General features: G+C 42.4%; 1 long non-coding RNA gene across 1 annotated transcript in view; it reads right to left on the bottom strand.

Moving 5' to 3' along the window:
* Positions 1-261: 261 nt before the first annotated feature.
* LOC122975203 overlaps positions 262-13,195 on the bottom strand; it is a 30,976-nt gene continuing 18,042 nt past the window's right edge. The window contains exons 2-3 of the long non-coding RNA XR_006400595.1: positions 1,461-1,544; positions 262-421 (exon numbers count right to left, since the gene is read on the bottom strand). This is a non-coding gene — a long non-coding RNA (uncharacterized LOC122975203). The remainder of the gene's footprint in view (positions 422-1,460; positions 1,545-13,195) is intronic.

The raw sequence follows: 13,195 nt of genomic DNA, 5'->3' as shown, positions 1-13,195 counted from the left end.
GCAGACTACATCTCAGTGTGTCTCATACTCCCAAATGTTTCATATTTTGTGAGAAAATGCCCTTACCATTTAGAGTCATCACTGTTGCAAAAGGTTACAGGATATGGAAAAAAAAGAAGATCTATCAGCATGAGGCCAGAGGGTTTGTGATTTAAGGATGTAAATTGTGAGCTGGAGTTCTGTGTTTTGCTAAGGAACTTAAGTGCTTTTGTTGAAAGATTTTGGACGCATGAATATACAAATGACTGCTTCAGCCTGGTCGAGGGTGGATAAATTGGTGTTTTATCATGGATTACTCCCAGCATGCATTCAAAAATGTTGATTAGGAAGGAAAGGGGATTGTCTTGAAATGTCAGCTGTGATAAGTGATGTTTGAAATCTGCTCGGGGAAAGAGCCTCTTCCTTTCATCACTGTTTTATCCTGAAACACACAAGAACATCCTTTATGTTAAGGTAAGGAGATACTGCTGTCCCACAGTTCATTGCTCCCACAATATTTAACAGATGATACACAAATTGAGTATTTGTTACAACAGATGTTACATGGCAAGTGTAAGTTAGTTTTTTTTCTAATTTTCTCCTTCATATTTTCCCTCCATCTGTCCTCATGACATTTTCATTAAAGCCAAAAAAAAAATGATGAGTGGTGAGCAGTGAAAGGGCTTCATTTTCTCACAATTTAGATTTTCAGTCCCTGTGTCATTGTTGAACATTGTAGGGTCTGAGGAGCTGAACTGAGCTTTCATAGGTTTTTCATGTTAGCTGAAACATTTTAACAAATGTCACTGTTTCCCCACTAAGACCCTAAACATCATGTCATATTGTCCACATAAGGACAGATATCAGTTGTACATAAGTAGACATTTTCATATTTTGCTTTGGCATTCAAGGCAGTAGTTTGGTTAGTCAGTCTATGTCGACCAAGAGAAGTCAAAACATTGCAACTAAAGAAAACAAATGCATGCATTCATTTACATTTTTGTGCTACATTTGGATGTAAACCAAGCTAGTGAACTGACTTGGCTCCATTCATTCACAGTGCCTGTGTTGACTCACTTGAAATGACTTTGGCAGGCATCAGTGTTGCCTTTATCCATTTTCCTACCTTTGGTCTTGAATCTACAACGCATCTCATCGTGGGTTGGTGTCATTATAATCTGTTCAGCACAGCTCACTAGTTTCCTCCATTTTGCATGAACAGTAAATCGAGCATGCAATAGATATAGTATAGATATCTATTGCATATAATAGAGGGAGACATTGCATTTTACAATTATGTCCCACTGGAGGACAACGCCCAGCCAGATTGAAAATGTAATTGTTTCCCACACGGCAGTTTGAATTTCACACCTGAACACGCTGTAAAAATGACATATTATCATCTTAAAAAGTCAATATGGCAAATTCGTTAGAAAACTGTTTCTGGAGCACCCCATTGGCCGAATGGTGACTGCACCTACCACATAACTGCGATGTCTCTTGTTCGATTCCAGCCAGGGAGCCATCTCTCTCTCCGCTTGTTTCCTGTCTGCCACTCAACTCCACTAAAAGCAAAAATACCAAAGAATATCCTTTAAAAGAAAACAGTTTCTTATTTACACATCTAACGGAACACGGAGCAACATTAACATTCATTTAGAGTCGTGTTTTTGGCTACCTGATGCTTTTATCTCTATTTTGGTCTTCAACTCCTGAGGGAAATATCTGACTCTTTAGCTGCTAAATGCTCCACTATGTTCACCGGCTAGCTGCTATCTGTGTCTGTCTGCTGTTCGGTGCCTGCTGCAGAGTCTCTGTGCAATGTGGAAGGTGACAAAGCCACAAAGTCATTTTATCCATTGTTCTCATAAGAATATTTATTAGTGCAGCTTTAAGTTGCGTTCACTGCCTCTGTATTTTTCCCCGTTTTATAATCACTGCCGATGTTCTGCACAGGTGGCTTTAATTTTCACTGTCATCCTTGTTTCTCTTCACGCTGGACAGACAGCTTCAGCTTGCCATCCGACCATTAAGTCCAATTAAAGACTTAATGACTCTGAGGTACAATTTATTGCTATAACTAACCAGTTAGCTTGGTGGAGAGCTACATAAAAAAAAGAGGCAAAATCAAATTATTCAGCGTTTACTAAGCTGATTTCTCTTTCTTTTCAGCTACAACTCAATCTACAGTGGCAGCAGTCCTCATAGTGACAACCACAACATTTAAATTTACACAGTCTGATTTTCACTCCCACTGTGCAGTCTTCAGAACATTCATAAATGTGACAGTAACGTTCCTGAGATAAAAAAAAAAAATGCCTGTACCTGTCTACGAGAGACCGAACGACAGGATATTAAGAGGTACGGGGTAAGCGAGCAAAAGGGAGAGATGAGGAGAGCGAGGGAAATACCAGAGGGGCGGGGGCACGGGATGACAGAAAGAGGAAGTGATGAAGTGTGTTGGATTACAGGGTGACATTGAAAGAAGCCTCTCTGTCCCTTTTTACTTCATCCCTTTCTTCCACTAGTCGCCCACACTGTGCTCTTCCCACTCATCTTCCCACTCTCAGCCAACCTCCCCCCACCCGGGTCCCGGCCGCCTGGTGGCATCGCACGAGTGCCCATCAGCACTCCGGAGTGTCACAAACATTTTCCCAAGGCGACGTGAATGAGATCATTGTCCTTTGCCACAACACTGCGCGGCAGGATCCACGGCGGAAGGGGGGGGGGGGAGTGAAAGTGAGTGGGGGGAGGGGAGGAAAAGAGAAGGTGAAATGAAATGAGAAGAGAGCTGACAGAAGACAAGGAGAGAGGAGGAAAAGAGAAGAAAGGAGAGGAAATGAAAGGAGAGGAGAGACCAGGAGAGGGGAGGAAATGAGAAAATCAGAGAGGAGAGAAAGAGGGTAAAGGGAGAAAAATTACATGGTTGACAGAAGGGATAAGAGTGCAGGGAGGGAGATAAATAGAGGAATAAGGGGTGAAAGTAGAGAGGGGTGGAATAAAGAGGAAAATGAAGGACGGGAGAGAAGGATAGAAGGTGAGGAAATGAAACAAGAAGAGAGATGAGGAGGGGGGAGGAGAGAAGTAGAATTAAGGAAAGGAAATGAGAAATAAAAAGAGGAAATGAAAGGAAGTGAGGAACGAAAAAAAAAAGGTAAAAGTGGAAGATAGGAGGGGAAAGGAAAACAGAGGAAAGGAGAGAAATCAAAGAGATTACAGGTGAGAAAACAAAAGGATGCAATTGTGGGAGAAGATAAGGAGGTGATGAAAGACGAGGAGACAAAAGGAGAGACAAGAAATGAAGAGATGAAAAATGAAAACACGTTATCTTGAGGTGGAAAGAAAAGCAAAGGAGGGGAGTGAGAGCGAGAGTGAAGGTTAAAGGACAGAGAGGGAAATAGCAAGAAGGAAGGAAAGACTAGAGATTAGGAGAGAATTAGAGTGAGGAGGAGGTGAAACAGGATGAAACGAAAAGATGATGAAGGCCAGGAAGGGAAAAAAAAAGTAAAAGAGAAAAAGAACTTAGATCCCAGGGGAAAAAATGAAAGAAAATCAGAACCAAACCATTGTTTGGTTCAGGATGCAAACTTAAAGACCTTGAGCTCCGTTCACATGTTCCAATCAAACAGTGGATTTCACATGGATTTTCATTCATCTTTCAGTCTGTAATGTTTACACCCTTAAACATGCAGGGCTGAAAACAACCCAATCTGGGTAGTTTTCAACTACACCGCTGGGTAACTAATGGACCAACCACATGCTGGGTTAATCTAACACAGTTAAATGGGTTGCTCATTTAACCCAGCGAGAGTATTATGTGAATAATATGTGTTGAATATTCTATCCAAATGTTAGTTCATATTAACTGCAATGTCGAGTTCATTCTACCTCATTAATAAGTTATTATCCTTACAATTAGAAGATTACAATTACAGTTAAATTACTTTGATATACTGGCCTGTTACAAAATACATCCGAGATTTGGTAATGTAAGTCATACATATATGCAATAAACAACACACTTTTAAACAATGTTGGTATTTTAGAAAAATATTTCAGTATTTCAATTGATAAACACTAACATTTGAATCAACAACAGCAACAGCATGATTGCTACATGATAACATGCCCATAACCATCAGTGTCAGGTAATGTAACTATTCTATTCTATAAAAATAATCTGTTACTTCCCATGCAGGAGCACACTGCTGGTAGCTGATGTCAGACATATAAAGTGCACTGAAGCACATTACAAGCAGCTAATCAACAAAGGCCACTGATTGAAATGAGTAACCCCACAAGCAGTCTGGGGCAAAAAAACAACCTGTTCTTGACTTTTAAGCTGCCGTTACAAAATGCCAATAACCAGAGATACATTGAACTAGTCTGAGCCAATGGGCAGCAAAAGAAAAAGGATCAAGTCCTCTAGTCTCTACTTGCAAGTATTGCTTTATGTAGAAATTTCACAGGTGTGGATTCACTTCCTACCATTTCATAGACCGCTTTCTGGATAAACTTCCATGCAGGAGCACAGTGCTTGGGGTAGTTAATGTCAAAGATATAAAATGCCTCGAAACACACATCAACTGCCCCAAGCAGTGTGCTTTGCCCCAAAGCCTGTCATGCCAGAATGAGAAATGCCTAAGAGGAGCACTGATGGTCATCTTCCACCTCAGCCTGCTGGAGGTATTTATTCATCCTAAGAAAGCAAGAAAAAAAGAGAGAAATAAAAGGAAGTAGAGATTATGTGTTAGCAGTATAATAGAATAGTCTGAGTGTAACAATATCAGTATTGAATAAAAAAAGGAAGCCAAGTGGAATCTAGTTAGAGATCTGTCCTCCTTCCTTAAAATCACTGGTGTGGCAACATTTTGCTTTCCAAATTTCATAGGAGGCCAAAAAATGTGCATGTTGTAGACAAAAACAACAACAGTGCCATCTGTGCCACTCAGCACTATAAACACATTTAACTGGCCAACTTATTTGGAACACCAGTTTTCCGCAAAGAATAAAAGAGCCATCACATGTTTAACCAAACCTGCAGCCCCTGTTCTGAATCTGATTATCCTCACCGTTTTGTGACTGGCAATTCATGTGCAGCTTTTAGATTATGGCTCGAGGGAGTAAAGTGTAAATGCAGGCAGTGCAATGTGACCGGATCTACCTCACTGACTGAACTGTCAGTCACACTCAGCCAGGTGTGTATACAGTTTGAACAGCTAGCGCATACTTGTGAGAAGGTATCTTCCCACAAGTTGGAGAATGTCAATAGATCACCAGTTACTTTTGACATCTGGTGTCATTGGTCCGACTTAGACAAGATCTGATCACAGTGCGGACAGACTGCAGATAAAACAAACTAACAGATATAAATGCAAAGGACATGATTGGATGTCATTATCTGGATAATGCAACTATATACAGATCACATTTTTACAAGCGACCTGATTGACTCTTTCTGGATTATATTTATCTCTCCAGCAGTGTTTCCCCTATATGCAGCAGCACTGCTAAATGATGAACACCTCTGCTGAAATTTCACATTGTACATAATGACCACGATGAACGCACGTGCACTTTCTCCACTCCGAGCAGCTGGGTGGATCTAGTGGTGCTGCAGCCTCTCCTCTGCTCTCTGTGTTGGTGTTTGACCGCAGACCACAGCTGGAAAGTGAGAAATATACACAAATGATATTATAATTTATTCCAGTACATGCAGCTCAAAGTAGTACCCGTCAATCTTTGGTCAGCGTCATAGCGTCTCATCTAGGGGTGGAGCCGAATCCAAATACGGTATTTGGAAAAAAAGCAAAAATAGTGAGTTTTTACGAATATTTATTTCCTACAAATACTTTAAAAATGATTTGTTTTTGGGAAGAAAAAAAAAGATGTCAAATAACAGCAAGCAGGTCGGGACTCTGTTCCACTCTGCTGTCTAACCCTGTATGAAGGATGTATAAACAGCTGCAGGTCTATGGGTCTGACAGAGCTGAGCTTTGGTTGAGTGGTCAGTACAGTTGTCTGTGGTCTAGGAGGCCGGGGTTTGAGACCCTATGTGGGAGCCCTCCCTGCAAAACAGTTTGCAAATTATTTTTTATTATTTATTTTAACACCTTAATATCCTAAAATTAGAATAATTATACTATGACAAAAACAGCATTGTTACAGCTATTTCCACTTTTATTCAAATACAAATAATTTTGCTGCCCCAACAAACACTGGGCTCTACGTCAGCATGAGGTTGACCTTTCAGTTCTTTATGGAAACATCTTGACAACTGTTGGATGGATTGCTGTGAAAAATACACGTTGATGGTTCCCAGAGGATGAATTATAATAACTTTGATCTCCTGACTTTTTATATAGCGCCATTATCAGATCAAACTCTCATTTTGTCTAGTACTTTGGTTTATGACCTAATAGCTAGGCTGAGAAAACACAACCACCATCTACATTACATCCCACACATTAGATGTAGCGGTAAACAATAAAGAGCTGAGTCTACTTCCCTGACCTTCTGTGAGTCTCTGCCAGTGAAACACTCATTGTTTCCAAATTATCAGATGACTGACTGAAAGTCAAACACATGACTTGTTCACTTTGAAATGCTTTGAGATGGTGCCAATGTTGAGTGATACAATTAAGCTCCTCCCCTAAATAATCCGCTTCTTCCTCGAGCGAATTTTAACTTCAGACCGCATGACTCTTAATTTAATTTGTGTCGTAATGAGATGTTACTGATCCCCACTACTGAGCCACTCTGGACTTTCCAGAAATCATCTGTCTGTCAAACAGTGTGGGTATATGGTGACATCATCTTCGTTGGATTTTCTGTTAATGCACTTAAGAGTTTCTGTAGTCTTCATCAGTTTTCTACCTGGAGAGAGTACAGCAGAGAATTTGGCATAATATCCCAGCACCCTTTGCAATTTCTCTTGTGTTGTTTCTAAATGAAATTGTAAGTTTGGGTAAAAGGATATTTTCAATATGGAGGTAGACCGATGTATGAACATCATTAACTTAGGAGTGAGGTTTTTGTCATTGTTTACTCATAAGAATATTCTAGTATGCCTGGGTGATAAATTACCACAGTATACCTTTCTTTCTGGGTCCAGGCTTGAACACTGTGTTTCTTGTTTGTTTGTTTTTTTACTTAATTTTTTATTGTTTTTATATGCAAAATAATAAGAGATCATCATCTTTGTCAATTTCCATGTAGTCTACAGTGTTGCTTCCATCCTTTGGGATAATGTCCATTTCTCCCACTTTTTCTCCATTTGGGTTTCTTGCAGTCTCACAATGTGTGTCACTTTTCCCATCAAATAGATTTCTTCAAATATATGTGTCCACTGACCCAGAGTTGGAGGGTCAGCTTTACCCCATTTCCATGTAATAGCCTTTTTACAAGCCATTATTAATATTTAAACCAGATATTCATCTTTTTGCTGTAGGACCATTTGAAAAATTACAAAAGTAAAGCAGAGAGATGTCCATAGGAATATTCTACCTTAATATTCTTTCTATTGCTGTACATACTGTTTCCCAGAATTTGGTTATTTTGGAGCATTTCCTGAATACATGACCAACCAATACATGATCAACATTTACAGATCCACATTCACTCCAACACAGAATATTTTATTCAAGTGTTTGCTCTTTACCGTAGACATAATAAAGAATCTGATTAAATTCTTCCAGGAAACTTCCCTCCATCTTTGCAAACTAGTGGTTTGGTGATTCTTCCACATATTTGGCCAATCCCCATTTGATATTACAATAATGAGTTCCTTTTCCCATTTTCCCTTTATACGTGTCATTGAGTGTCTATTATTAAACACTGTGTTTCTAATCAGCTCTTATTTGCATAAGATGCATAACTTCCTGTGCACTGATGATTTCTCCCAGGAAAGGCCTACCAGACACAGAGTAAAGGTCTGGTCACATTAGAAAGTGGCATCCGTAAGTTCATCCGTATGTCTTCATGAAATAGGCATTTCTAGAGTTTTGGTGACACAGGAACTACTCACAGTGGTTAACTACTATGGCCGGCAAACTAACAGCTAAACACGCTAGCAAGCCGGAAACCAGTGTGTGCCCCTCATATAGTGTGGTTACATGAGTCACAAAGTTACAAAGCCTTTTTTTGAAAAATAACTGGCAAGCACTGAAATGCCAAGAAGGCCATTTAACATCACTTACTGCTGTTCTAAAGGTATATTCAAAGACTCAAACAGACAGACCAGACAGAAAAATATTCTGCCTGATGCACGATTAAGATATTTTAAAATCAAGAATATGCTAGTCACAACAGCTCTCTGAACTGATTTCTATTTTCTTTGTAGTGTCCCCCTGCCATTTTGTTTTCATAATTGCACATTTAATTCAATAAAAAGTTATTGAAGAGAGGGAAACAACTCTCAGTCACTAATGGGACAATAAGCTCACACAGTTTATTAAAAGACACAATTTTGTACTTTGATTTCTGTCTCATAACTGCCTAAAACCCTTCCTCTTTTATGGAGCAGTTTACTCTCCACCAGAGGAAGGTTAAATAAACTTAATAGTGCAACACACCACACACCACTGGAGGGGAAAACACAATATACAACCAAGGGCTGCAACGCTACCAAAGTGCTGTGGCTAGCTAAAAACATTAGATTTCAGCATGTCAAAGGATTATTTTAGCACCATATGTCTACCAGAGAGGAAAAAAAAGTAGTTTACAGCATACACTGAAACCCATTACATTGTATATGCTAAGATATAATACATGAATACAAGGACTGACATCACATTTACAGTAGAGATAGAACAGCCGTATAGCAAACTCTGCTATATAACAGGCTGGCAGGACACTTTCCACAGCTGATATGGCGACTACAATTTGTAAACTTAGGCGGGGAAATTAGCATTTCAGCTGAATGCAGGTTAGCTATTATGGAGTTATTATTATAACAAAGGTTCAGGAACAAGACCACACTCCTCTCTCACACTAAATTCAATCACCTGCGCCTCACTAATTCAATCATAAGTGCATAACGTAACCTATATAAACGTGTCTAACCCCTTTCTCTCCCGTTCGTCTCAGTTCTCACGCGACCTACGACACGCTTGCATCGCAAACACTTACCTCCCGCCCGTGCTCAGTGATCCACATTCCTCAGCAACATACCGCACACGACTAGATCCAGCAGTACCAACGAGATATCTCCTTCACCACCACATCCACATGGAACCCTTCTCATCCAGACGCCACGCTTTTGATCAGCTGGGATCCAGACACTCCACACACATCCACGCAATGGCCCACTCCGACGCGGCTCTTTTCCAAGCGATTAACATCTTCAACCAGATGTTTGCTCACCTCTGGCGAGCTCTTGAGGAGACGGTCTTCCCACTCCTATGAAACGATGATAAAGACAAACTTTCCAACTCTATGCAGACTCTACTTCCATCAACTCTCCCGCCGGCAGCTCAAATCTTCCCGCTCTTCTGGGTTCATTGTCTCCCGCCGGGCCGCCGCACGCCGCACACTGATGACGTCAGAACTATAACAGAGCCCAGACTTCTTCAGCCCCGGCTGAAGGCCAGGCTGAACTCCAAATACAAATCCCGTTTCGCCGAACCGACAACAAAGCTAGGTTCTTCTTGCTCCTCTCTGCCTCCACCTCCACCACCGGTCCAGACGGCCGCTCACTTCCGGGTTCCTCGCCCAGCGCCACTGCTTCAGCCCTCTAGCAGGGCCAGGTTGTATCTTCCCCTGGGCCTGCTACCTCCCTCTCTGATCTGTCTTGTGTTTTTCGTCTTTTCTCTCATCCCTGTGTCCGCAGGCTGCACAATCAACCCCCGCACATAGATCCCCTTATCCTTTCCTCCACCGAGCCATAGTGCTCCCTCTGATGGACCCACTCAATTTCCTACTGTTCTATCCCTGTTCCCCTCCCTTCCTCAACACCCAAATGTTTTTTCTGTGTCTTCAGCACCCTCCGTCACCGATCCCCTCGCTCCAGCCGTCATTAACACTGTGCCCGTGAGCACTTTCACTCTGGCCTCCGCCCCTCCACGGCCTATAAAGCCAGGCTATCCAGTTCTGCACAGCCTCCAGTTCCACCACTGCTCCAGCTGACCACTCGCTTGCGGGTTCCCTACCCAGCGCCCCCCGCACTGCCACACCGATAATTCTATCCTGCCACCACTACAGTGCGGCAACAGACTGCCTCAGCCCTAGCTAGGGCCAGTTCGTATTACCCCACATGCCTGCTCCCTACGTCTTAATTGCCTCGTGTTTTTGTTTCATCCCTGCGTCTATGAGCCGCACATCTTACCACTGCATCCCTTCATCCCTCACCCCCCAACCCTCATCCCTTCACCCCTCACCCCTCGACACTCATCCTTCACCCCTCGACCTTCATCCCTCGACCCTCACCCCTCGACCCTCATTCCTTTATCCCTCACCCCTCGACCCTCATTCCTTTATCCCTCACCCCTCGACCCTCATACTTTCAACTCTCGACCTTCATCCCTCACCCCTCAACCCTCAGTCCTTCATCCTTCACCTCTCGACCCTCATCCCTCACCCCTCAACCCTCATCCCGCACCCCTCACCCCTCGACCCTCATCCCTCACCCCTCGACCCTCATCCCTCACCCCTCGACCTTCATCCCTTCACCCCTCACCCCTCAACCCTCATCCCTCATCTCTTCATCCCTCACCCTTCGAACCTCAACCCTCATCCCCTGATCCCTCCCTCGATCCGTCCTTTATGAATCATCCTGGCTCTCCTCCGTCGATATTATTTGTTTACAGCACCCCTTTTCGCTTCCTCCTGCCTTGTTTCACGCACACTTCGGCATGTTATCTGTATGTCCGAACAACATTTTATGCGAAACGTTCACCTCTCACTTCAGACTTCCTGGCCCACTACCAAACTCTCCACACAGGCAACCTGTCTTCCCACATCGACAAAGTCAGTCCACATTCCTAACCGTACTCTGGCCAATTCTTCCGCACTGGAGCCGCTTCAACCGCTTCCAAATAAGAAATCCCAGACCACCTGTTAAAATTAAATAAATAAAATTCTCGACCACTAGTCTTCCCAAGATTCCATACTTACCTCAGCGACATTTAAAGAGCCCATTCTTACTTAGTCCAATGAAGTTAACTTTGGGGGATGAGTAAGTAATGTAAGTAATTCTTCTTGTCCTATTCTAGGAACCACAGGGGGATGACGAAGTAGAAAGCTCATTGAGACATGTCCCCCACCCTGAGTCTCAACCCCTGGGTTCCTAAACACTCCAGCCTCTTTGTGATTCCATTTGGTCCCTGGTCATCCCCATGCCATCGACCCCCTTCATCCCTCTCCTCGACCCCCATCCAGCCCACCATACACTATCCTCATCCAATCCTGAACCCTCTCAACAATCCAAATAAAACTGCTTTTTATACCGTTCAAATGGCGTGGTCTTTGTTAGTGAACTGTGATTTTAAGTCTATTATTAACACTGCATAGCTTTCACTTAAACAGCTGTTCTGTTTTTACTTTCAACCTGCGTATTCTCTGTGACTAGCAGCGTGTCCAGGTATATGTCTCAGTTTTATGGAGGTTTTTGAGCTGCAGGTTGTCCGTGCAGGTCAGGTACTGCATAGTATGCAGCCATGTAACGTTATCCACTTTAGTCTTCTTAACAGCTCGGTTTTATGGTTTGGCAGCTTATAAAAACTGAGTTCTGGGTTCATTACCCTGTTGGTTGTGCATCCCACCACAAAGCAGCTTTTAGGCATTTTTCTGTTGTTTGCTAGCAGACAGAAGTGACAAGGAGGCACCTTCACTCAATGCAAAGTCAGCGGAGAGCGATGATTTGTTTAACCCTTCGGGGTGGGTGGGACTTAATTGCACTCTGTCTCTACAGGTCAACGTTGCAAATTAATGTTTTAAAGTTCAAAATTGGACTTGACACAAAAGGATTTAGTTCGCCCCCATGAACGAATCCACAGATCACACCGCTTTAAATGTTGGTGTGATGGGCCTTCATAGTTCAGGCCCTTAAAAAAAAATGTAAAGGTTAAAAGATCATGAATGTCCATATCAACTCTGTTTTTTTGTTGTTGAATAGAACCTTACACTGTAAGATTTAAACAGGCACAAAGTGACTTTTGTGCTGTTTCAACTGGCATTTATTCATATGAAAATGTCTGTGATTATTGTCATCATGAGAGAGGCCATGAAAAACAAAGGTAGCCAAGGACAAGAAAAGAAAAATCTGTCCTGGGGCTGTTTTCTGTCTCCACATTGTTAAGCCTTGAAAAAGGCACGCAGCAATGTCAAAATGAAGCGTCTCACTTTCAATGCACACACACAAAAAAACCGAACACACCCATATTACAGGCCTACCTGTGTGCAGTGAAAAGCCGCAGCTTTACTACTGTTACATCGGCCCGGGTGCTGACTCACGGTGTGTCGTGGCTCATTCACATTCCAGAAGACTGAACAATGTCTGCGTTTATCCTGGGGATACGCAAAACGGAGAGGAGCCTCCTGCCAGGAAAGGCAATAAAGATTAGCTGTAATTGGAGAGGACTGAGTGGAAAAATGTCAGGTCTGTTTTTGCCTTTCAAGGACAAAGGTTATGTATTCATACAGATTTGGCAAATGTCAGGTCAGCTACTGTTGTCACTGAGTCGGCACAGCCTAAAGGACACATCACCACATGATCTCTTCATGTCTGACTATTATCGAACACGCAGGCACGCACGCACACACACACACACGCAGCTTGACTATTTTGATTCTCGGTTGTCACATAAATATTATCTTCTCAGTAGCCTCAGCTCAGTTTCATAAACTGAACCAGGTCAGCAGAGCAGACAGTAGGAACATGAATAAATAAAACTCATTTTCTCAATGTAGTTGAGGATTGATAGCTTGGACTGTAACTGTAGCTGGTTGGGAGTAGGTGACCACTGCGGTGCATCGGCAAGAATGCAGGGATGCTGGGATGTTAGCATGCGGCCAGCAGACTTTATGTTGATATATTTGATCTCAACTGAACATATAAATATAATATAAACTCATGGCACAGAAAGATACGTTACACAATTCTACTTACATGTTTCTGAACACACACATGCATGGATGGCTTATGAATGGAAAACTATTTATAGTATATCCAGATGCATTTCTCTCTCATCCATTTTCCACCGCAAACTATGACTAAACA

This window comes from Thunnus albacares, chromosome 23 (genome assembly GCF_914725855.1).
Source record: "Thunnus albacares chromosome 23, fThuAlb1.1, whole genome shotgun sequence".
In the NCBI taxonomy this organism is placed as follows: Eukaryota; Metazoa; Chordata; class Actinopteri; order Scombriformes; family Scombridae; genus Thunnus; species Thunnus albacares.
The sequence above is the reverse complement of the archived record's forward strand: the minus strand, read 5'-3'. Positions and strand labels throughout refer to the sequence as shown.